This window comes from Phacochoerus africanus, chromosome 11 (assembly GCF_016906955.1).
Source record: "Phacochoerus africanus isolate WHEZ1 chromosome 11, ROS_Pafr_v1, whole genome shotgun sequence".
In the NCBI taxonomy this organism is placed as follows: domain Eukaryota; kingdom Metazoa; phylum Chordata; class Mammalia; order Artiodactyla; family Suidae; genus Phacochoerus; species Phacochoerus africanus.
In genome coordinates, this window is record NC_062554.1 from 51,837,676 (window position 1) to 51,860,886 (window position 23,211).

The 23,211-nt window shown below is 42.9% G+C and overlaps 2 protein-coding genes across 3 annotated transcripts in view; one reads left to right on the forward strand and one right to left on the reverse strand.

The window, feature by feature from the left end:
* TMEM218 (transmembrane protein 218) overlaps window positions 1-403 on the reverse strand; it is a 31,400-nt gene extending 30,997 nt beyond the window's left edge. For both annotated transcript variants that reach the window (XR_007130950.1, XM_047753955.1), the window contains exon 1: window positions 234-403. The gene's annotated coding sequence lies outside the window, so the exon portion shown is untranslated. The remainder of the gene's footprint in view (window positions 1-233) is intronic.
* An 851-nt stretch (window positions 404-1,254) lies between these two features.
* Window positions 1,255-23,211, forward strand: part of PKNOX2 (PBX/knotted 1 homeobox 2) — a 306,559-nt gene continuing 284,602 nt past the window's right edge. The window contains exon 1 of the mRNA XM_047751952.1: window positions 1,255-1,435. The gene's annotated coding sequence lies outside the window, so the exon portion shown is untranslated. The remainder of the gene's footprint in view (window positions 1,436-23,211) is intronic.

Consider the following 23,211-nt stretch of genomic DNA (forward strand, 5'->3'; position numbering starts at 1 on the left):
ATTTCACTTTCTTAGGGGCATGAAAAATAAAACATCCCTTCCTTCTCAGCTTCCAATTCAGCATTAATTGGCCGCTGGGCCTTGAGTCCAGATCGGCGGTGAGGGTAGTGTGAGAGGTCTCTACAACGCCATCTGCCCACACCTTCCTCCAGCCTCCTCAGCCCCAGACCCAACCCCCGCCATTCCCTCTTCTTCGCGGCGGGCCCCACTTTCCCCATATCCACCCCCCTCACCTGGCTCCCAGTCTCCCGGGTCCTCTATTCACACCTCTCAGTCCGGCTAGTTCCAGCCCACAAGGGCTTTGATCTACTTGTGACGAATCACAAGTGGACTTTCATCCAGGTGATTCCAGATTCGCTAATCAACGCCGCTCTTTCAACGCCCAACTTCCCCCTCATTTGCTTACGCCCCCCGCGGCTCCAGGCAACGCGGAACGTGATGGGTGGGCACGTCTCCCTCCGTTACGCCTTCCGATTGGTCGGTGCCTGTTGGTCCTGTGACCGGTCTCAAGTTTAATTGGATAGAGGCAGTCTTGGCTCCCTACTCTCGTCCCATCCCGTTGTCAATCACGCCATTCTTGTGGTAACCCACGGGACCATTGGTCAGTCTAGCCTGAGGGCGGGTTGTTGGGCGGAAGAGAGCCGTTTTCCCGGCATTCCTCGCTGTTACCATGGAGACAGCACCGCCGGGCTGTGAGACGGGGAGTCCTGCCAACACTTTCTCCCGTTCTAGACCTCAGTACCTGTTCCGGAATCTAATGGGCATTTCAGTTCTCGATCTCCTGGCTGTGGTGGACCGCAGTATTTGCGGGCAAGTCAAATTCGGCCTCAGAAAGGGGGTCAGGCTCAGTCATCAGTCACTAACAACCCTGCTGGAGAGAACCAAGTCTGAAGCACTAGTTTTAATAACATCACGTTTTCATTTAGTCTTACCTGGCCTATTGTATTTGGCATTATTCTTCCTTTAGCGTTACGACATACACTGGGGCAAGTGTCGTTCTACTCAAGAGACAGATCGGGGAAGGGGAGCCAGAGTCAAATCAAGTAAATCTTCTGTAACTACACCGCCAGGCATCCGGAACTGGTGCTGGTCCATGTTTTTAGCAAACTGCTCTTGCCTAACTGCAAACTAAAACTTGCCATGTTGTTCTGAGGCTATAGCCTATTAAACCAAAAGATCAGTAAATCAAGCCATCTAAAGGAAAAAGACATGGGATGCATGCTTCATTGCTGAATCAGGAAGAGTGAACAGACTAAAATCAAATGATGCCAATCTGAGAGCTGCAGTTTTGCAACCTCTGACTTTACACAAAATTTTGAAACATCATAAAACAAACTATTCAATCCTGGAACACTGAATCGTTGATTTAGGGAATTCAGCTCCTGAATCACAGCTCAATGAATGAAATGGAAGAAGATGGTTGAAGTCCACTAAAGTATGTCTCAAATTTAATCTACTTTCAAGGTTTAATTTGCAGTCATGTATAATAACCAATGATTTCTTATATGTTTAACAGCTTAGCCTTACTTGGCCCAATGAGGAGTTCTGTGGTTAAGAAAGCCATTATTTTGATTAATTCATTTCATTGGAGTTGAGTGTTAACTGTAGCTAAGCGCTGGTAGGGACTTTGAGGATACGAAAGAAATACGATGTGATTCCTGGCTTAATAGCCTGTGGTTTGCAAACGTCAACAGCATATGAAACAACTAGGAAGTACTTTAAAGCAAGATATGACAATGGTGCCAAACTTAACTTATAATTTATTTTCTCCAAAGGTAAAAATACTACTACATATTTGCAGAGCATTGTAGTTTTCAAAACACTTCTTCACTTGAATTATTTGAGGGAAATATTGCTTTGACTTGCCTTAATGTGGTTCTTCATAGTGTTACAGCTAGAACTAATGCTGGGCCCTGGTATAAGCATAGAAATGAGAGAGGTGGAACAGAGATGGAAGAGGATCCATGGAGAGAAAGTGGTTTAAACAAAGAGGCTGAGACAAGATTGAGCACTTAGTATCTGGGGAATAATGTGGATCATGGTTCAAGCCAGAGCAGAGATAAGGGACAATAGCATTGTGCAGATGACCTGATCAGGACCAGTCCTGAGCCCTTCATGTTTGTGGGGAAACGTGTTCAAAAGCTGGATATTGGGAACGTTAATCTTACACTTCTAATGATCAGGTTGACTTTAGTTAAAGTAAATTAAGAATAGGGCATGACTGAAGAGGCACTCCAGACTTCTTACATCTTCCTGAATGGAGATAACCTTTTAGGTTTTCTCTCTCATAAGGAGGAGCTGTCCCCCCAAACCCACCTCTACCTTACCCCTCAACTGGGAGGAGATATTAGTTTTCTGACTAAATGATGATATCCTAGCCACTCACTGAAATTGAACAAAGTGCTGACACTGTAGTGCTCCATCTTTTGCCGTCTCTCTCTTTTTTTTTTTTTTTGGCTTTTTGGCTTTTTGCTATTTCTTGGGCCACTCCCGAGGCATATGGAGGTTCCCAGGCTAGGGGTCGAATCAGAGCTGCAGCCACCGGCCTACGCCAGAGCCACAGCAACTCGGGATCCGAGCCGCGTCTGCAACCTACACCACAGCTCACGGCAACGCCGGATCGTTAACCCACTGAGCAAGGGCAGGGACTGAACCCGCAACCTCATGGTTCCTAGTCGGATTCGTTAACCACTGCGCCACAACGGGAACTCTGGCCATCTCTTAATTGTAGTTCACTCTCGAGAAGATTGATTCCTTGTACAAGTGTTATACAATGTTCTATATCTCCGCTGTATATGGAGGGCATTGTATTTGTAGAGTGTACTTAGGTGCCATATATGTATCCCTATCATTTTGTTTAAGTACAATTTTCTTTTCTCCTAAACAAACGAAAAAGTCCAGGCAAAAACAGTGATAACCAGAGTTCCCACTGTGGCTCAGCAGAAACAAATCTGACTAGTATCCATGAGGACACAGGTTCCATCCCTGGCCTTGCTCAGTGGGTTAATGATCTGACACAGCTGGGATCCCATGTTGCTGAGGCTGTGGCATAAGCCAGTGACTATAGCTCTGATTCGACCCCTAGCCTGGGAACGTCTATGTGCCTTGGATGTGGCCCTACAAATACAAAAAACAAAACAGTAATAACTAATGTCTAATTTCCTCTTCAAATGTGTAAAATGACACTGTTACACTGCCTGATAGAGGTAGAATGGCAAAAAGTGGTCATTAGGGTTATGGAGTGCAAGGAATGATTTTAAGAGAAGACAAAGTTTTTTGTCCATTTTATAGTTTTCAAAACTTTCCTGCCAGACAGCCCCCAATTTTTTGTACATATTTTCTCATGTGTGATTATTTTAGCCTTTTTTTTTCAGGTTTGAAAATGTATCTAAAACTTAAGTGATTGTTGGTAGATTCAAACCTACCATTGTCCTATGTGCTAATTAGGAAACTGGGTTTAAAAATATTCCCTCAGTACTATCGTCACAGGTTGAATCCAAGTCACTGGACTTCCATGGTCACCCAGAATCACCACTATGATTTTTCAAATCATAATATTTACCTATTGCCATAGACCAGGGGTTAGCAAACTGTGGCTTCTGTGCCTAAACTGGCCTGTCATCTATTTTTTTTTTTTTTTGGTATGACCTGCAAGCTGAGTGATTTTTACATTTTTAAATGGTTGGAAAAAAATCAAAAGAAGAAAAATATGAAAAATATGTCTGTAGGTAAAGTTTTTATACAGACATGCTCATATGTTTTCTTGTTAACTATGGCTGTTTCATTTTAAAACAGCAGAGTTGAGTAGTTAATACAGAGACTGTACAGCCTATGGGCCTAAAATATTTACTATTGGGCTCTTAGAAAAAGTTCTAATTCTTACTATTTCTAGAGGGCTCTCATGAATTAGTTTTGATGGAATGTTGGAACTGAAACAGACTTTTGAAATTATGTATTTTTAATTTTTTAAAAAATCTTACATTGATAGAGTTAAGTGGTTTCTTCCTAAAATCACATAGTCAGTGGACAGAATTGGTACTAGAACCCTGGTTTCACTGTTCCAAGGTTTTTTTCATCCATGTCCTGTCTTTTCTCATGTAGAGTTTATCTTAGGCAAGAAGAATTAATCAAAAACTTTCCTAATTTTGGAGTTTCCATTGTGGCTTAGCAGGTTAGGGACCTGATATAGTCTCTGTGAGAATACGGGTTCAATCCCTGGCCTCCAACAGTGGGTTAAGGATCCAGCGTTGCTGCAAACTGAGGGGTAGGTCACAGAGACGGCTCGGATCTGATGTTGCTGTGGCTGTGGCATAGCCCTCAGCTACAGCTTCCATCTGCCACAGACATAGCATAAAAAAGAAAAAAGAAAAAAAAACTTTCCTAATTTTGATCTCACGTTTCATCTAGTGAAATATAGTGTACCATAATCAACTTATAGATACTTTGAATTTCATTATTTCAGCCAATATGAATTGTTTTCTGTCTTCCATTTTTCTCATTTATCAAAAGGTGTATGGCCCTCATGAAAAACTTTCTCACTTTTATGCTCTTTCTTTAAAAAAAAATCTTTCTCTTTCAACAAAGGAATTCAGAGATAGCTGCCTTTCTATTCCAGTCTAAAGTTCTTAAGGGAAGTGGAGATGACTAGAAAGGGATAGAACTTGGTTTTTACTCTGGAGTCCATGGATGGACCACATGTGTACAGAGGGGAGGTGGGTGTCCAGAAATCCACTGTAGGGTAAGGTTCAGTGAGTATGTGCATATGTGGGTTTTTCTGGGGAGAGTATCCATAGCTTTCATAAGATTTTAAGGGTCCATAACTCCAAGAACATTTGGAATTATATAAAATGAGATGTGTTCTGGGGAGAAAACTGCTCAGATGTGCGGTGGGGGGGACTGATCTAGGTTCTCAGGTCTTTAAGACTGCACATAATACAAGGGAAGAGCTCTTTGCTCACTTACATTGGCCCACCCAAGTTTTTTTTTTTTTTTTTAAGACCTTTTCTGCCACTCACAGAGGTGATAAAAATTCATCAGATTCACATAGCGGTTCAACTCAGAGGGTGATGAAATCCCAGTATAATTCTCTCCAAAGAACATTCTGATTAATAGAAACTGCAGAGGAACTAATTTTATGAAAATAGCAAATGGGATTGTTTTAACTGAAGCAAGCCGAGAGAGAGCGGGTGCGGATGCCGCGCGGAAGATGCAAACAGCCCCATTGTGCGGAGCTGACAGCTCCAATCTGGCCGTTTATTTATTAAATGTCTTTCCGCTGTAAATTATTAAGCCTGGATTCTGGGGGATGAGGGAGCTGACAGGATAAGACAATAGAACGGAAAGCAAACCTGGACAGCTTCCTTCAGAATTATTGCAGCATTGTGTTTTGTGAAAGCCCCTGCTTTCCGGATTTGGAGAAGGGCTAGAGTTCCTCTTTGGCAGGAGTCAGAAATGGACAAGACAAGTAACATGCTTTTGATTTCTGATATTTATTTCTCGGTTCTTACAAACCAGAATGTTCTTCAAAGAAAATCAACCTGTTGGCTTAACAGCTGGGAGCTAGGCATTTTTTCTATTCTCTGCAAGGGTTGTTTTGCCCAAACAAGGAAGAACTTGATCAGCTTTAACATTAAGAAGTATCAAATGAAGGGAGTTCCCGGCGTGGCGCAGTGGTTAACGAATCCGACTAGGAACCATGAGGTTGCGGGTTCGATCCCTGCCCTTGCTCAGTGGGTTAACGATCCAGTGTTGCCGTGAGCTGTGGTGTAGGTTGCAGACGCGGCTCGGATCCCGCGTGGCTGTGGCTCTGGTATAGGCCGGTAGCTACAGCTCCGATTGGACCCCTAGCCTGGGAACCTCCATATGCCGCGGGAGCGGCCCAAGAAATAGCAACAACAACAACAACAAAAAGAAGTATCAAATGAAATGCTGGAGGTCCTCCGCCACGAGCAGACTGGGTTCATTTGGCTTATTTGATAGCAGAAAGGCCTTTCGTGATGGGAAAGCCCGTCTAGGGGCTAATATTGTTTAGCTGAGAAGGAGGAAAGGGCTGGTGGACAGAGAGAGGAGTCAGACTTTGATTATGCTTATCATCATTTGAAAAGCCGGAGTTCTGGTAAATGGGGAGCAGCTGGTTTATGTGACTCAGGCTTAACTTTCAGCCCTCTGTTTTCTGGATAGCCTGATAGAGGGCAGAGGGCTTCATTTCCTTGTAGGGCTTGAGTTTTCTCCTGAGTGACATGGAATGCATTGGAGGATTTTTGCGTAGACAAGTGACATGATCTGATTAGCCAAAAAACTGGTTATCAGTTAGTGCAGTCTGTGATCAGAACAGGGCCTGATTCCCATAACACCAAGCTGCTAACTGGTTTTTGCCGATTCCTTCCCAGGATGTAGAGTGAGGGGGCTCTTTGTATTTCTCCTCATCTGTAGGGTGCATGGGATTTTTTGGTTCTTCTTTTTATTTTCAGGGCTGCACCCAAGGCATATGGAAGTTCCCCGGCTAGGGGTCGAATTGGAGCTGCAGCTGCTGGCCACACAGCTACAGCAACACGGGATCCGAGCCACATCTGCATCTTACACCACAGCTCACAGCAATGCCAGATCCCGGGATTTCTTGGTTCTTTGTGAAATGCTGTCCTCTCCTGGAGAGTGTCAAGGCCAGTGATAAAGTGGAGTTTCAGGTCCCTCTGTCCTCTTACTGGAGGATGTAAAGCATCAAACAACAAGAGAATCTGCTACCACTGGCCGTGCCCTGCACTGGGTTTTCGAGGCAGTCATCTTTCTGGGGAGCTGATAGAAAGCAGCTGGCAGGAGAAGGACTCAGTAGATCTGATTTCCTCACCTCTTGTGAAGGAGGAAAGGGCTGCAGCCTGAGAGGCAGGCCACAAGGCAGCTGCTGGGAGGCTATATATGGCAAAACTCAGCTGGAGCCCATACAGGAACATTTGGTGGGTGGGGGAAGGAAAGTCATGAGGCTTTATGGGAAAGTGTGAGAATATTAGAGAAACCATGGGGTTTCTGGATTAGCAGATGTCTTGAGGCATTGTTATAGCCCGTGGCAGGCCTGAGCCCCGTGCTTCCTTACAAGATGTAGAGTTCACTGCACCTGAGAAGCAGCTGAAACGTGCTTCCGTTCAGCTGGGGTCACACCAAGGAGCACTTTCACCCGTTCTTTCAGGGTATTTCAGAACAGGGTCAAGCTGAGGCTGCTGGTAGTGTAGCCACAGTTCTTGACCTCTGAGTGAAAGGAGATGGCCAGACCCAGAACTGAGGGGTTTTAAAATGTGGGTACAAATCTTATTTGAACTTTCAGCTACTGAAATTGAAAGGCTTCTTATAGATCGGTGCTGTGTTCTGGGATGGAAAAACCAAATACTTAGGGAGAGATTTAAGGGTTAAATCAGGATTAGGCATATCATTCTCTCAGGGGTGCACAAGTACCTAGGCATAGCCCAGCATGAGTGCGCAGGTTCACAAAAATTCCGCATTTTTTGTTGGTGAGGGTCCTTGTCCATAAAAAGGAAATGAAGCCTTGAAGACCTCATTCTGGGACTTTCTGTCCCGGAACCCTGTTCTGCTCACCTTTGGGCACCACGCCAAAACATGCTCAATAGAAAATATTAATATACGAGTTTGCTGTACAAACTCAGAGGCATTGAGGGCAGTAGATGTGACTTAAGTGAATCTAATAAATAAATGACAAATAGAATTACTTCTCTGATTGCTTTGCCAACATGTTCCTCAAGTTGATAAAGTTAGGGGAGTCTGTAGGTAAGTAGGGGACAAGGAGAGAAGAAAGGAGGGAAGTGACAAAGAGCAGGGAGCTTGAGGACTGACAAGAAGTCAGATTTCTTGGAGTTCCCATTGTGGCTCAGTGGTTAACGAATCTGACTAGGAACCATGAGGTTGCAGGTTTCGGTCCCTGGCCTTGATCAGTGGGTTAAGGATCCGGCGTTGCTGTGGTGTAGTTTGCAGACGAGGCTTGGATCCCGTGTTGCTGTGGCTGTGGTGTAGGCCGTCGGCTACAGCTCTGATTAGACCCCTAGCCTGGGAACCTCCATATGCCACGGGTGCAGCCCTAGAAAAGGCAAAAAGACAAAAAAAAAAAAAGTCAGATTTCTTCAAGAAAAGGGAAGCAGTGTGTGACCTCATCCATGAGGTCTGGAGTTCCCATTGTGATCAACCCACTGATCAAGGCCAGGGACCGAAACCCGCAACCTCATGGTTCCTAGTCAGATTCGTTAACCACTGAGCCACAATGGGAACTCCAGAAAACTGCCTCTGCATTTTCTGTTCTAACTTGGTCTAACCTGGTCTCCCCCTTTACTCTACCATCTTCAATTCAGTTCTTCTTTTCCAGCTCCCTGACATGCAGGCTGGATCTGTTTGCTCATTTGGTTCCAATTCTGGCTGTAGAATGTGATCTTTCCTTTCTAGGAGCTCTCTGGTTTGGCTGAAGAGATAGGGCTAACACAAGACACTGTAAATTACACTCGAGTGACAATTGAATGTACTAACTAAAAGCGTTATGTGAGTTTAGAGAAAAGATTGAGGTGGGAAATTCAAGAACATTAGGAGGAATCGTGCTTTCTATTCAACACCCTTTTAAAAAGTTTTGGCAATTTGAGACACAAACATGGCATTAGAAGGAGGAGGGGAAGTGTAGGGCGGAACTTCCTCTGCACTTGCTTGTAATTGGCTCCAAAGCTGCCTGTCTTGGAGGAGCTGCCTCGTCGGCGCCACCTAGCGGTTGTTGCCAGCAGAAGCCTTACCCGCCTCAAGGAGAGAGCAATTTAACGCCATTTCCAACTTAAGCACCATATCTACAGGGCGTGAAATTAGTTCCAGAAAGCAGCAAATTTGCTGCTAATAAAAATATTTAGCGATTCAGTTGTCTTTAAATCAGTGGCAGAATATTCTTTTACTTGCATCAATGCTTGTTTCTCCCAATTCTAATATTTGATAATCAAGCCGGCGTTGTTTAGCTAAAGCTGTGAAACAGCAAGTTCTTCAGCTCTGCAAACATTTGGGTTTCCTGAGAGGAAATTTTTTTCTCTTTCTTTTGGTCAAAAATAGGCCTAGATGTTTGGATCATGGAGATGGAACACTGTCACTGGTTTGGGGGTCTTGGAAATAAGTTTCATTCTCTTTTGTCTGCCAATATTATCTCCTGAGTCGCTGCGTGTGGAGAATCTGGGTTGCTAGGAAAGGACGCGATTTCGATCTCATATTTAGACATAGCTTTACTCTGCCTGGGTGCCAAATTCATTTAAATTTCTTTCCTATCTCTTTTAGCCTCTAGTCCAAAGTGAGAGTAATCCAAATACTGAAGAGATACTATGGGACTTTAAAATTTTTTCATTTATTCAACAAATATTTATTGGGCACTTCCCATATGCATTCTTTGTTCTAGGTCCTTCTTTGGATAGGAGTGTGCCAAGAATCCTAGCGTGATAGTTGGCTGAGAGGCTGACCTGGCAAATGAGACCTTTTCTCCAGGTCACCTGAATAATGGGTCACATAGATGCCTACTTTTTTTTTTTTTCCTTGTGGAGCTCATCAAAGAAACTAAGAGCAGCAGACATTTTCTCTCTCAGAACTTAATTGGTCCAAGGGTATAAACAGATCACTTGTTTCAAAGTTCATGTAATTGAAAGAAAGAGGGTAGGCACCTTGGGAACTCTGTTTTCTACCCCAGAGGAGGCCAGGTGGGATCATCTTTATTCAGCTCCTGGTAGAGATCAGTTTTGATCATCCTAACAGGAATTCAAGATGTAAGCTGCTTCTGAAAGGTACAACTATATCCTTCTCAGAAATCAGCCAACACCAGATGCTGATGAAAGCAGGTCTCTTGGTTAAGAGAAGGACCCAGACAGGGCTGATAACAGGGAGTTAGAATCAAAGCAAATGGAACCATCTAGGAGTTCCCGTCGTGGATCAGCGGTTAACAAACCAGACTAGCATCCATGAGAACGTGGATTTGATCCCTGGCCTTGCTCAGTGGGCTAAGTATCCAGGTTGCTGTGAGCTCTGGTGTAGGTCACAGACGTGACTCGAATCTGGTGTTGCTGTGGCTGTGGCGTAGGCTGGTGGCTACAGTTCCAAATCTACCCCTAGCCTGGGAACCTCCATATGCCAAGGGTGCAGCCCTAAAAAGACAAAACAAAAAACAATAAACAAAAAACAAAGGAACCATCTAACACTAGCCTCACTGTGGGGATACTGGATACTGGAAGGAGTAGATTAGAGGGAAGAAACGATGTTGGGGAATGTCTCTTGGCAGCTGCCAAGAGGTCAGCACGGAGGTTCAGAAAGGAGAGAACCCTCTGTGCATAGCAGCAGGAGGTATTGAGGATTGGGGATCAGGGTTCTAGTCTCTGTTCTTGGCCCTCTCTCCCAGGTACATGACTCTGATGGAGTCCCTTCTCCCCGTTGATGTCGGTTTCCTCATCTGTCAGAAGGGATGACTTTTATTCCCTCTCCCACATCCTCTTACTATAGCCATGGGATGGTGACTGTTTTAAAGGGCTGTGAGAGACTCACCAGAGGATAAGTATGTGATGAAAGTCTGCATTTCTCCTGTGATGGAGAGCACAACAGCAATACATTTAAGTTAGACAAAGCAAGGCTTTTCTAATTGTAGGGGATATAAGACCAGATTAAGTGGAACCACTTGGAATGAATGAGATGTGCAATGCCCCCTTCATGTTCTAATCTTCTAATCCCAAATATCTGTTACTCAGTGAGGGTCAACTGGAATTCCTCATGTTTAAAACCTTGATGGTTTTATCCTAGCTCTAGAGTGTTGGGAAGCATCAGATGTGACTTGTTGGGGAAATACAAAAAGTGACTTGAAGAAAAAGCACTATCAATTAGTATTTAAGCAAGAAGCAGAATCAAGAACAGGAATGCAAAAAACAAACAAACAAAATAACTTAGTAATTAAATAGAAATAAAAAGAGTCTCCAATTCTCCTGGTTCTGCCTTTTTCCTGTGTCAGTATGTAATCAAGAAAGACTTTCTGGGAGTTCCTGTGGTGGCGCAGTGGTTAACGAATCCGACTAGGAACCATGAGGTTTCGGGTTCAATCCCTGCCCTTGCTCAGTGGGTTAAAGATCCGGCGTTGCCGTGAGCTGTGGTGTAGGTCGCAGATGCGACTCGGATCCCGTGTTGCTGTGGCTCGTGGCGTAGGCTGGTGGCTACGGCTCTGATTAGACCCCTAGCCTGGGAACCTCCATGTGCCGAGGGAGCGGCCCAAGAAATAGCAAAAAGACAAAAAAAAAAAAAAAAAGACTTTCTGGGGAGTTCCCTGGTGGCCTAGCAGTTAAGGATCTAGCATTGTCACTTCTGTGGCTTGGGTCACTGCTGTAGTGTGGATTTGATCCCTGGCCTGGGAACTTTCACATGCTGCGATATGGCAAAAAACATACATTCATATATAATAAAAAAAAGACTCTCTGGGAGTGAGTGTACCAGGAAAATAGGTGACTGGAGGATGCGGATTGAATGGTATTGAGAGCAGTTGGAATGGAGCACAGCATTTGGCCACTGGGGGAGCAGGGAACCTAAGGAGCCAAGAGAAGAACTGGGGAAAAAGGAGGGGGCTGGATGATAGGAGCCCTGGAGTCTTCCCTGAGCCCTTTGACCCTAGAGGCAGAGCTGGCAGAAGCTGGAGAGAGGAATGATGGGGTCGGACCAAGGGTGCAGTCTTTCTCTGCCATGTATCCTGGTCCCTTGACCCCTCCTAGCTGCTTCTCACCTCAGCGACCTTCAGGTAAGCTGTTTGCTTCTCTGCTTCCCATTACAGCAGCGAGTGGCCTTGCCTCTGCCAGCTACCACCCAGGCAGGGGGTTTCAAGCCTACAGCCCCTTTGCTGTCAAGTGCTGGAGCTGGGTCAAAAGTCAAATAGGTTGAGGATGGATTAATGATGCTTTAAAGTGTCTAATCTCTTCAATCGCCCTTGTGTTTTTCAAGCATTTCTCATAACAGCATTAATAAACCAGTTAGTAGGTTTCCCTGAGTTCTCCTTGAATTAATTCACGTATAAGTTAGAACCTTAGCAGTGCTTCTGCAAAGTCCTCAGAAACACAATCCTAGGAGGTTGATAATTCCAAACCTAGGCTAAACAGAACTTATGATCATGGATCAGTAGTCAAAAAGGGCTTTACAGATAAAATGAATAATAGTTAGAGGCATTAAATTACTTTGTAATCTCAGAAAGAGGAACATGGATAACATGTTGGTTCATAAAACAGACTGGACATTTGCAGAATTTCTAAGGGGTTATGTTGTTGATCTCATTTAAAGTAGTTTATTCTCAGAGGTCATATAGAGAGTACTTGATTTAACTGCAAAGAAAACTTAATCACCTTCCTAGCCCATAGCATCAAGGATTTGGATTGTTGAAATCAATACTGGATCCTGTGTATTAAGGAAAGGAAAGATGTATAGTGCAGAGCTGTCAAAAGAAATGTTTTGCTAGGACACCCACACCCCAGAATTGGGAGGTAATTTGAAGAGTATCAAAATGAGAAATGGAAGCAATTTTGCAGGTCACCTAAAGGCAGCATGGCATCCTGATAAGAATATAAGCAACCATGTCAAACTACTAGGATTTAAATCCTTTCTCCATCCTGAACTGGCCGTGTGACTTTGGGCAAGCTGCTTAACCTCTCTGTGGTTTTGTTTCTTCATCTGGAAACCAGAAAAAAGTTACCTATCTCAGAGATTTGCTTAAGGAAATAAGTGTTAGATATTTATACTGTTTGTATTGATTCATGACATGTTTGTAAAGCCCTTCAAAAAGACATTCTATTTATATGAGCTCTCTCAGCTTAAAGTAACTAGAAAACTTAAACAAAACAAAACAAAACAAAACCTAATTGGATTCACCACAAATTTATGCTTTTTAAGCTTGGGTTGGCTTGTGCAGCTGCTGAGCTATGCCCCCCACCATTTCTTATTGACTTCTTAGTAAAGTTACCTCAGTAATTGTTCTAGAGCATGGTTTTTCTGGGAGTTCCTGTCATGGTGCAGTGGAAACAAATCCAACTAGGAACCATGAGGTTTTGGCTTCAAGCCCTGGCCTTGCTCAGTGGGTTAAGGATCCACTGTTGCCATGAGCTGTGGTGTAGGTCGCAGACACAGCTCGGATCCCGTGTGGCTGTGGCTGTGGCTTTGCCATCACTGTTGCCCTCTTCCTTTGGAAGATGATCATTTAACTCTCTTAACACTTTCCACACACATAAACCCATGCTTCTCTTCCCTCAAGCCTCCTCATTTAGTTGTTGTATAATTTTTGGTTAAATAGATATTCAGAATTTATAGCATTTTAGTTATGGAAATGTTTATAGCTAAGCCAGGTCATGTACAATGATTGCACTTCCTTGTGTGTTTTGTTTTTAAAGTTAATATTGGTACTTTAAAAGTTTGCTTAGTTTTATATGTACTTATTACCAACTCTGCCCCAGACATTCTGGGAGAATTTGGCCACGGATATCAGATAATTCATCAGCTCCATGTCAGTTCAGTTTCATTTTATTTTTCCTGAGGATATGCCTGTCTACAGCATCTGCCTTCCTGCTCCAGTCCAGACAGGTCAAGCTTTAGGCCAGTGGCACTTCTTTGCGTCAACATTTTGAGGATTCCTTTCATTTCTCTCTCTCCCTCGGGAGCTCCTTGTTTCCTGGATCCCATATCTTCCTCTCTCTGAGTTTACTGCCTATTTGGATGATATTCAGATCTTCTATAAACCTTTATAGAAGGGTTGAAGGAAATAAATATTTCTTAGTACTGCATTTTTGGAAATATCTCTGTTCAACTTTAAAGTTGATTCATAATTTGTCGAGGTATAGAAATACTAGTTAAAAGTCATTTTCCCTCAGGATTAACAGATACACACTGCTATATATAAAATAGATAAACAGGAGTTCCCGTCGTGACGCAGTGGTTAACGAATCCGACTAGGAACCATGAGGTTGCAGGTTCGGTCCCTGCCCTTGCTCAGTGGGTTAACAATCCAGTGTTGCCGTGAGCTGTGGTGTAGGTTGCAGACGCGGCTCGGATCCCACATTGCTGTGGCTCTGGCGTAGGCCGGTGGCTACAGCTCCGATTCAACCCCTAGCCTGGGAACCTCCATATGCCACGGGAGCGGCCCAAGAAATAGCAACAACAACAATAACAACAACAACAACAAAAATAAAATAGATAAACAACAAGGACCTACTGTATAGCACAGGGAACTATAGTCAATATCTTGTAATAGCCTATAAGGGAAAAGAATCTGAAAAAGAATATATATATCTACCTATATATGTATAACTGAATCACTTTGCGGTGCACCTGAAACTAACACATTATAAATCAACTATACTTCAATTTTTAATTATTTATTAATTTTTTAAAGTATAGTTGATTTGCAATGTTGTGCCAATTTCTGCTGTACAGAAAGGTGACCCAGTCATACATACATGTTCCTTTTCTTGTATTATCTTCCAACATGATCTATCCCAAGAGATTGGATATAGTTCCCTGTGCTATACAGTAGGACCTCATTGCTTATCCATTCTAAATGTGATAGTTGACATCTACTAACCCCAAAGTCTCAGTCCGTCCCACTCCCTCCCTTCTCCCCCTTGGCAACCACAAGTCTGTTCTCTATGTCTGTGAGTCTATTTCTACTTCGTAGGTAGGTTCTTTTGTGCCATATTTTAGATTCCACATATAAGTGATATCATATGGCATCTGTCTTTCTCTTTCTGACTTCACCTAATATGATCATCTCTAGTTGCCACATTCATGTTGTGGCAAATGGTTTTATTTCATTCTTTTTTTATGGCTGAGTATATACTTCAATTTTTTTTTAGGCTTAAAAAGTGAATTTATTTTTATTTTTTTATCACATCTGTAGTTGTGTAATGATCATAACAATCCATTTTCACAGGATTTCCATCCCACAACCTAGGAACATCCCCCCACCCCCCAAACTGTCTCCTCTGGAGACCATAAGTTTTTCAATGTCTGTGAGTCAGCATCTGTTCTGCAAAGAAGTTCAATCTGCCCTTTTTTCAGATTCCACATGTCAGTGAAAGCAATGGATGTTGGTGTCTCATTGTATGGCTGACTTCACTTAGCATGATAATTTCTGGGTCCATCCATGTTGCTAAAAATGCTGGTATTTCATTCCTTTTAATGGCTGAGTATTATTCCATTGTGTATATGTACCACATCTTCTTGATCCACTCCTCTGTCGATGGACATTTAGGTTGTTTCCATGTCTTGGCTATTGCAAAGAGTGCTGCAGGGAACATCGGAATACATGTGTCTTTGCGTGTCATGGTTTTCTCTGGATAGATGCCCAGGATTGGGATTGCTGGATCAAATGGTAGTTTTATTTTTAATTTTCTGAGGAATCTCCATACTGTTTTCCACAGTGGTTGCACCAATTTACAACCTCCCAACAGATTAATAGGGTTCCTTTTTCTCCACACCATCTCCAGGACTTATTGTTTGTAGATTTTTTTGATGATGGCCATTCTGGCTGGTGTAAGGTGGGACCTCATTGTGTTTTTTTTTTTTTTTTTCGTCTTTTTGCTATTTCTTGGGCCGCTCCTGTGGCACATGGAGGTTCCCAGGCTAGGGGTCCAATCGGAGCTGTAGCCACCGGCCTACGCCAGAGCCACAGCAACGCAGGATCCGAGCCGAGTCTGCAGCCTACACCACAGCTCACGGCAACGCCGGATCGTTAACACACTGAGCAAGGGCAGGGACCGAACCCGCAACCTCATGGTTCCTAGTCGGATTCGTTAACCACTGCGCCACGACGGGAACTCCTCATTGTGGTTTTGATTTGCATTTCTCTAATGATGAGTGATGTTGAACATTTTTTCATATGTTTTTGGCCATCTGTATCCTTCAATTTTTAAATAAGTCATTTTCCCTCAATATTTTGAAGATCTTATTCTACCAGGTTTTTTGTGTATCTAAGCCTGTTTTTAGAAAAGTCCAGTGCCATTCTGATTTCATTTCCTTTTTATGTAATTTTTTCCTCTCATCTTTCTTTCTTTTTTTTTCTTTCATTTGAGCCTCCCTCTTTAATGCATCAGTTTTATTGAGATATAATTCATGTATCATACAAGTCACTCATTTAAAATGTACAACTCAATGGTTTTTAGTATATTCACAAAGTTGTGCAACCATCACAACAATCAATTTTGGAACTTATTATTACCCACCAAAGAAACCAACTTTGTACCTGCTAGCAGTCAGTCCCCAATTCCTCTCACCTGCCACCCCCAACTCCTCAGCCTGGGGCAACAGCCAGCCTACATTCTGATCTATAGATTTGCCAATTCTGAACATTTCATCTAAATGGAATCATACAATATACAGCATTTTGTGACTGGCTTCTTTTACTTACCAAAATATTTTCAAATTTCCTCCATGTTGTAGCCTGACCCAGTACTTCATCTCTTCTGATTGCCAAATAATATTCCATTGTATGGATATACCACATTTTGTTTTTCCATTAATAAATTGATAGATATTTGGGTTGTTTACACTTGTGGTTATTAGGAATAATGCTTCCACAAATAGGCTTTTCTTTTCATCCTTGATCTTCTGAAGTTTGACAGTGACATTCCTTGGTATCACTTTTTCATTCATTGTGATAGGCACCTGAGGGAGCCTTTAAGTCTAGGGCATTGTGGCTTCTAGTTCTGGGAAATATTCTTATAATATTTCTTTGATAATTTCTTCCTACCAATTCTTTCTCTTCTCTCTTTGCTGGATTTCCCTTTTCTTCTATTTTGTCCTATTTTCTGTGAGCACTTCTCAATTCTTTTCCAATTCTTCTACTTAATATTTTTATTTTGGGTGTTTTATTCTAATATTAAAAAGCTCTTTCTTGTTTTCTGTTCTTTTTAATAGCATCATATTCTTTTTTATGAATACAGTGTCATTTCTTCTCTTAATTTTTAGTTATTTTATTTTTGAAGTTTTCTTTCCTTTCTATACTGTTTCCTCAAAGTTCCTTTATTTTGAGCATTAAGTCTTTCATGGTAGAGATTTCTCTCAAATTTTCAGTACTTATTGCCTGGAATTAGTGTTTAAAAATGATGCCCTGAAGATCAGATAGAGATTGTGCATGTGTGTGTGTGTGTGTGTGAGAGAGAGAGAGAGAGAGAACAGGGCTTGGTCTTGTGACAAGTGGACCTTATGGAAAAGTGATTGAGATCTGGCCATTTAATTGGGGGCCTTCAAATATCAGTGTTGGTTAGTCTTTTCACTTGAGCCAGTAAGTTTCACAAGAAAGGAATCTCTAGTCTACTGCCCAAGGAGGCGGGTATAAGCCTGGCTTCTGGCATTTTGGGAGCCTAGCCAGGGAAAGGGACCATGAAATCTCACCACTCAGTATGCCAACTCTCCCTTACCCCCAGTCCCTGTTTCAGACTGGCATGTCACCTGGACTTTCTCTGTGACTACCGTCCCTACATGTGGACCTCCTCAGTTCAGTCTCTCCAGGGAGGTCTGGTCATCCACTGGACATTTGGTGTTGTGTTGGGGAGTTACCTGGCTGTCCATTTCCAGTCTCACCCAGGTCCATGGTCTTCAGTGCCAAGTTAGGTTTTGTAGACATCTCTTACTGCTATTGTCCCTTCTTCCATAGTTTTTGTCTTTGTGGGTTCATGTCCTTTTTATTTATTTGCTGTCATTTTAGTTGGATTTCATGAGCAAGAATGGATAGACAAGGTATCTAATTCGCCATGTTAAACCAGAGTCCAGTTTGATTTTGACTGAGCAGTTCCATAGGCCTCATGCTCATCTGTTTTAAGGTTGTTCCTACTTTGACACAATCTACACATTTCTGCCAGATGAATTTTTCTAAAATACAGCTCTAATTATTTAACCCCTCACTTAAAAATCCTTTGAAGTTCCCATGTGGCTCAGCAGGTTAAGGATCTGGCATTGTTAGTGCAGTGGCGTGGGCTGCTGCTGTGGTGAAGGTTTGATCCCTGGCCTGGGAACTTCTGTATGCCACAGGCATGCCCCCCCCCCAAAAAAAAATCTTCACTGCTTCCCCATTTTACTGTAGAATCTTAAACTCCGGAAAAGACTTTACAGATTTTTCAGACCAGCTCTCTGCTTGATGCATGAGTCCTCTCTCCACAGTGACTGATCATCGGGCCTCCTCCTGAGTGAGCGTGTCCAGTGGAGAGGAGCTTACTCCTCACTGGGCCGTCCCTTCTGTTATTGCACAAGTCTGTTTGTCAAAAAGGCCTCCTATATAGAACTGAAATATTGCTCCTGAAACTTGCAGTTTTTGACCCAAATTCTGACCTGTAGGCCCTCACATTAAGCCTAATCTCTCTTCCACATGATAGCACTTTATATAATTGAATTATTGCTACTCTGTGCCTCCTAGATCTTCTACTCTTCCAGTTGCAAATCCCTGATTCATCTCACTATTTCTTATGTGCCATTGGCTATTGAATAATGTCCAAAGTTCCAGACTCCTGTACTATTGAATAATGTCCAAAGTTCCAGACTCCTGTACTCTGTGACCTGACTCCAACCTCCTCTTAAGCCATCCTCTGTCTTCTTCTTCTGTTTTTGCCATACACTCCAGGCTCATGACTTGGCATGTCTTTTCTTACATCCTTTTCTTTACCTATGATACCCTTCTTCTTCTTTTTCCATTAAAATCATTCCCATCCAAAGATTAGGGTTGATACACACCGAATTGTTAAATAATTAGTTTGGAGAGATGGAATGGGATGGGAGAGAAGGGAGTTTGTTGAGCGTATTTTAAAAATGTTACTCAGGAGTTCCTGTTGTGGCTCAGTGGTTAACGAATCCGACTAGGAACCATGAGGTTTTGGGTTCGATCCAACCCCTAGCCTGGGAACCTCCACATGCCGAGGGAGTGGCCTAAGAAATGGCAAAAAGGCAAAAAAAAAAAAAAAAAAGAAAAAAGAAAAAAAATGTTATTCAATGTATTTTTCAAATGCATGAAAATTAATTTGAAAATTATATTAATACCACCTTCTATCCATCCATTATAATCCATCTCAAGAGTTATATGGCCTAGCAAACCTTTGCTTTTTGCTTGTAATGTGAGCTTTCCTACTATGAACACCCAGAGCATTTGGGAGTAACTTTCTCATTGACTTTACCAGATTGCACTTTACATTATAGATATTTGTGTGAAAGCCTTACCCCCTTTTTTTAAAAACCAGACTTTAAGCTCCTGGAGATCAAGGATTGCGTCTTCCTCATTTTGGAAGGCTGTGCCTTCCAAACATACTTACATGCTTTATATAGCTATGTATAGCTTTATGCTACCTGGCGGGAGCTCAGTACATTTTATTAAAAGGCTGGATTGGTGAGTTCACATTATAGTTTACTTATGCCCCTTCAAACATGGTCCCCTTTTTTTCTTTGAATGAGAAGAGAGAGAACTCTGGGCACTTCAGCCTCTGAGTGGTCTTCCCAAATCTCACGCAGCCTCTTCATAAAGCATGGATGAGTGCTGTGGCATCAGTTTTTCTCTTTCCTTAGCCTCGTCTGCTTCAGTGTCTGGGTGTGTGAAGCTACCCCAGAGACCCATGTAGACCCTGAAGAGGGCAAAGGATTCTGGAGATGTGGAGGGGTTGCAGATGGAGAGGAGATGGGTTAGGTCAGGGCCCAAGGAAGTAAACAAGTTTCTTGATATAGGAAAATATCAAACAGGAGAGTCAGAGGAGGGGGAAGGCAGGCAGGATGTGGAGGAGAAGGCAGAGCAGGAGCCCAAGTCAGGGTGGCATCTGGCTCAGAGGCAGACAAAGCTGCTCCCCCAGATGTAAGTAACCCCCTCCCTACAAGTGCCGTGAAGATCTCTTGCTCCATCTAGCGCTGGAGTGAGTGGAAAAAATAGGTTCTTGGAGTTGCTGTTGTGGCTCAGCGGAAAGCAGTCTGACTAGCATCCATAAGGACTCATGTTCGATCCCTGGCCTTGCTCATTGGATTAAGGATATGGTGTTGTGAGCTGTGGTGTAGGTCACAGATGTGGCTTGGATCTGGTGTGGCTGTGGCTGTGGCGTAGGCCTCTGATCCTTTGGTATCAAATAATGACTGAAAATGCTGCTGTAGTCTGGGAACTACTAGTGTCTAAATTCTCTAGGATGTCACTGGTATTTATTTGTGTCCATTTTCAAAAAAATGTAAATGTTTACTTGGTTCCAACATGCCCCCCAGTCCTCTCTACTTCTACTTCCTCTCCTCCAGAGAACTCAGTGCCTGGAATTCCTGACTGAACTGACCTGTCTGGGCTTTACCTAGGTGGGTCCAACCTTGAGTATAGCACTGATGACTGGAAAGTTGGGCGAGGGCCAGAACAGGAAAAATTGACAACTCTTCCCCAGACAGCATTAAGTGATACCACTTCTGTCTCATTTCCCAGAGATCCTAGAAGGCAAGAGAACAAAGAAAGCAGAGCGGCCATGAACAGGGCAGTGGGGCCCACCAACACCTTCACAGAACAAGGCTGGAGGGATAGCCCTGTGGTGTCTCTGAGCTAAACAATGTACCAGCAAGCTCAGTCCATGCCCCATCATTTATCTCCTTCCTCCTCCTCCATGCAGCCTTCTTAGGTTAATCACAGTGGAAGCAACAGTCTTAATCTCACTGAGTTCAAGCAGGCAAATCCAAGAACTAGCCGTCTCAAATTAGACTGCCTCCCTTTGTTATGATGCTATGGAAAATGCTTTTCACATGTTGAGCAACACTTTGTTAAAATCGTTGTTCCACTTCCATTATCTCAGTTGATCCTCTTAGCATCCCCAAGTAAGTGAAGAGGCACAGATGTGTCCCACTTGCCCAGTGAATTATCTTAGAATCAGGCCCCAGAGCCTTCTGACTTTGCAGGCCACAGCCGTCCCACTCTACCACTGTTACTCATGTTTGATTAATGTTCAGTCCTTTTCTAAAGAGGAAAAATATTCTCTCAGACATCATATTTTCTAAAGAGGAAAAATATTCTCTCAGAATATTTTTGGTATCATAATGTGACCTAAAAAGTCCAAACAAAAAATAGGTATGACTTCCCAATGTTTGTAGCCTTTTACAATTAAGAATTAATTAAATGCTGGAGTTCCATTTAATGGAACTAAGCAGAAATGAATCCAACGAGTATCCATGAGGATGTGGGTTCAATCCCTGGCCTCACTCCGTGGGTTAAGGATCCGGCACTGCAGTGAGCTGTGGTGTAGGTCACAACTGCAGCTCTGATCTGGTGTTGCTGTGGCTGTGGTGTAGGCCAGAGCCACAGTTCTGATTGGACCCCTAGCCTTGGAACTTCCATATGCCATAGATGTGGCCCTAAAAAGCAAAAAAAAAAAAAATTTCTAAAATAAAAAAAGTTGGAGTTCCCACTGTGGTACAGTGGGTTAATGATCTGACTTGCCTCTGTGGCATTGCCAGTTCAGTCCCCACTGGGCATGTGGGTTAGAGATCTGGTGTTGCCCCAGCTGTGGTGTAGGTTGGAGATGCAGCTCAGATTGGATTCCTGGCCTGGGAATTTCCATACATTGTGGGTGTGGCCAAAAAGGGGGGAAAAAAGATTTAGTTAACAACATTAGTCCAATTTGAACTGTCATGTCGTTTTCCTGAAGTTTAGTCACTGCTGTGTGAGCATGTAGCCCTGACTGCTCAATTAATGGGTTCTTTTTTCTGTAGTTTCTCTAGTGCTTAGGTGCCACTGTTCTCCTGGATTTGAATTTCTGAAATTTTGATTTGTTGAAAGTACCGTGATGCCATTTGGCCTTCCCTTGCCACAGATGTGTTGTTAGGTATCAGGTCTGCCTCTGTCTCTTGCCTTTTCAGAGTTGATTCTGTCATAAGGAAAGGCAATTAGTAATTCTTTTTATTTATTTTAATTAATTAATTAATTAATTTTTTGCATTTTTCTCTTTTTAGGGCCGCAGCCGAGGCATATGGAGGTTCCCAGGCCAGGGGTCGTTATCAGAGCTGCAGCTGCTGGCCTGTGCCACAGCCATGACAACTTGGGATCTGAGCCATGTCTGCAACCTATACCACAGCTCATGGCAACACTGGATCTTTAACCCACTGAATGAGGCCAGGGGTTAAACCCATGTCCTCATGGATACTAGTTGGGTTTGTTAACCGCTGAGCCACTGCAGGAACTCCCAGTAACTCTTTCTAAGCCTGGCTTCCTGGCATGGACTATGGCAGAATTAACTCTTTGTATCGTGCAGTCAGGTGACCCTCACCCTCAGGGACAGAAAGAATCATTTCTAGATATTGGGTCTTCTTAAAAACGATCAGATTTTCCTCTTTGGGGAGGATGTATGAAGAGGAAAAAAAATAGTGAAGAATTCAATTTTGCTCGGTGACAGCCTTGTCCCTGGGAAAAAGTTCATCTATTTGTTGAGACTGTGAGAGGTAAATATCCAGCAGGGAGAAAATTAAAAAACACTCAGCCCCAGTTGCTGCCCTGATGAATCTTATCCAGTTACTTAAGAGGACACTACTGTGTATGCCTTTTTTTTATTATTGTTTTAATTTTATTATAGTCTATATTGTTGGTCATATCATTGCAGAACTTTTTTGGATTAAACTTTTTTTCTTTGCATCTTCCGCTTTTCACTTGGCAACCATCGATTTCTTTTGCATCTGCTTTCACAACTAAGTTCAAAATTAATGTGGGATTATTATTGATTTATGTATTTCTGTGTTTACTTTCTTCCCGGAATGTAGCATCTGAGAGGTTAGATTCTGAAAAGAACTTTAAAGAGCATCAGTTGTGTAGTAGGAGAGTTTTAGTTTAGAAAAAGAGTGTAGAATTGTGTAAATTTTGCAAAAGGTGTTAATTAGGTTCCTCTGGCTGACAGAGTCCCTTTTTTCAACATGAAGCACTGGGGCAAGATGCTGTCAGGGGAGGAAATTCTTCCTTATCAGTTTAGACCTAGTTAATCTACGGGATTCCAGGAGGTGCAAAAAGAATTTTTTTTTTTTTTTTGCCCTGGGGCAATCTCTTGTCTACTACGTGGATTCTGGTTCCATCTTAAAGTCATTGATGGAGATAAGAGGATTTGGCCATAGTAGCCCAGGGCCTTGGAAGATGGCTGGGTCTTTCACAACCCATCATAGCTGGAAGAGTGGGTCTGACCCTCTGGCCCTATGTGGTTAAGGTTCTCTGGTATGTTGTAGCTC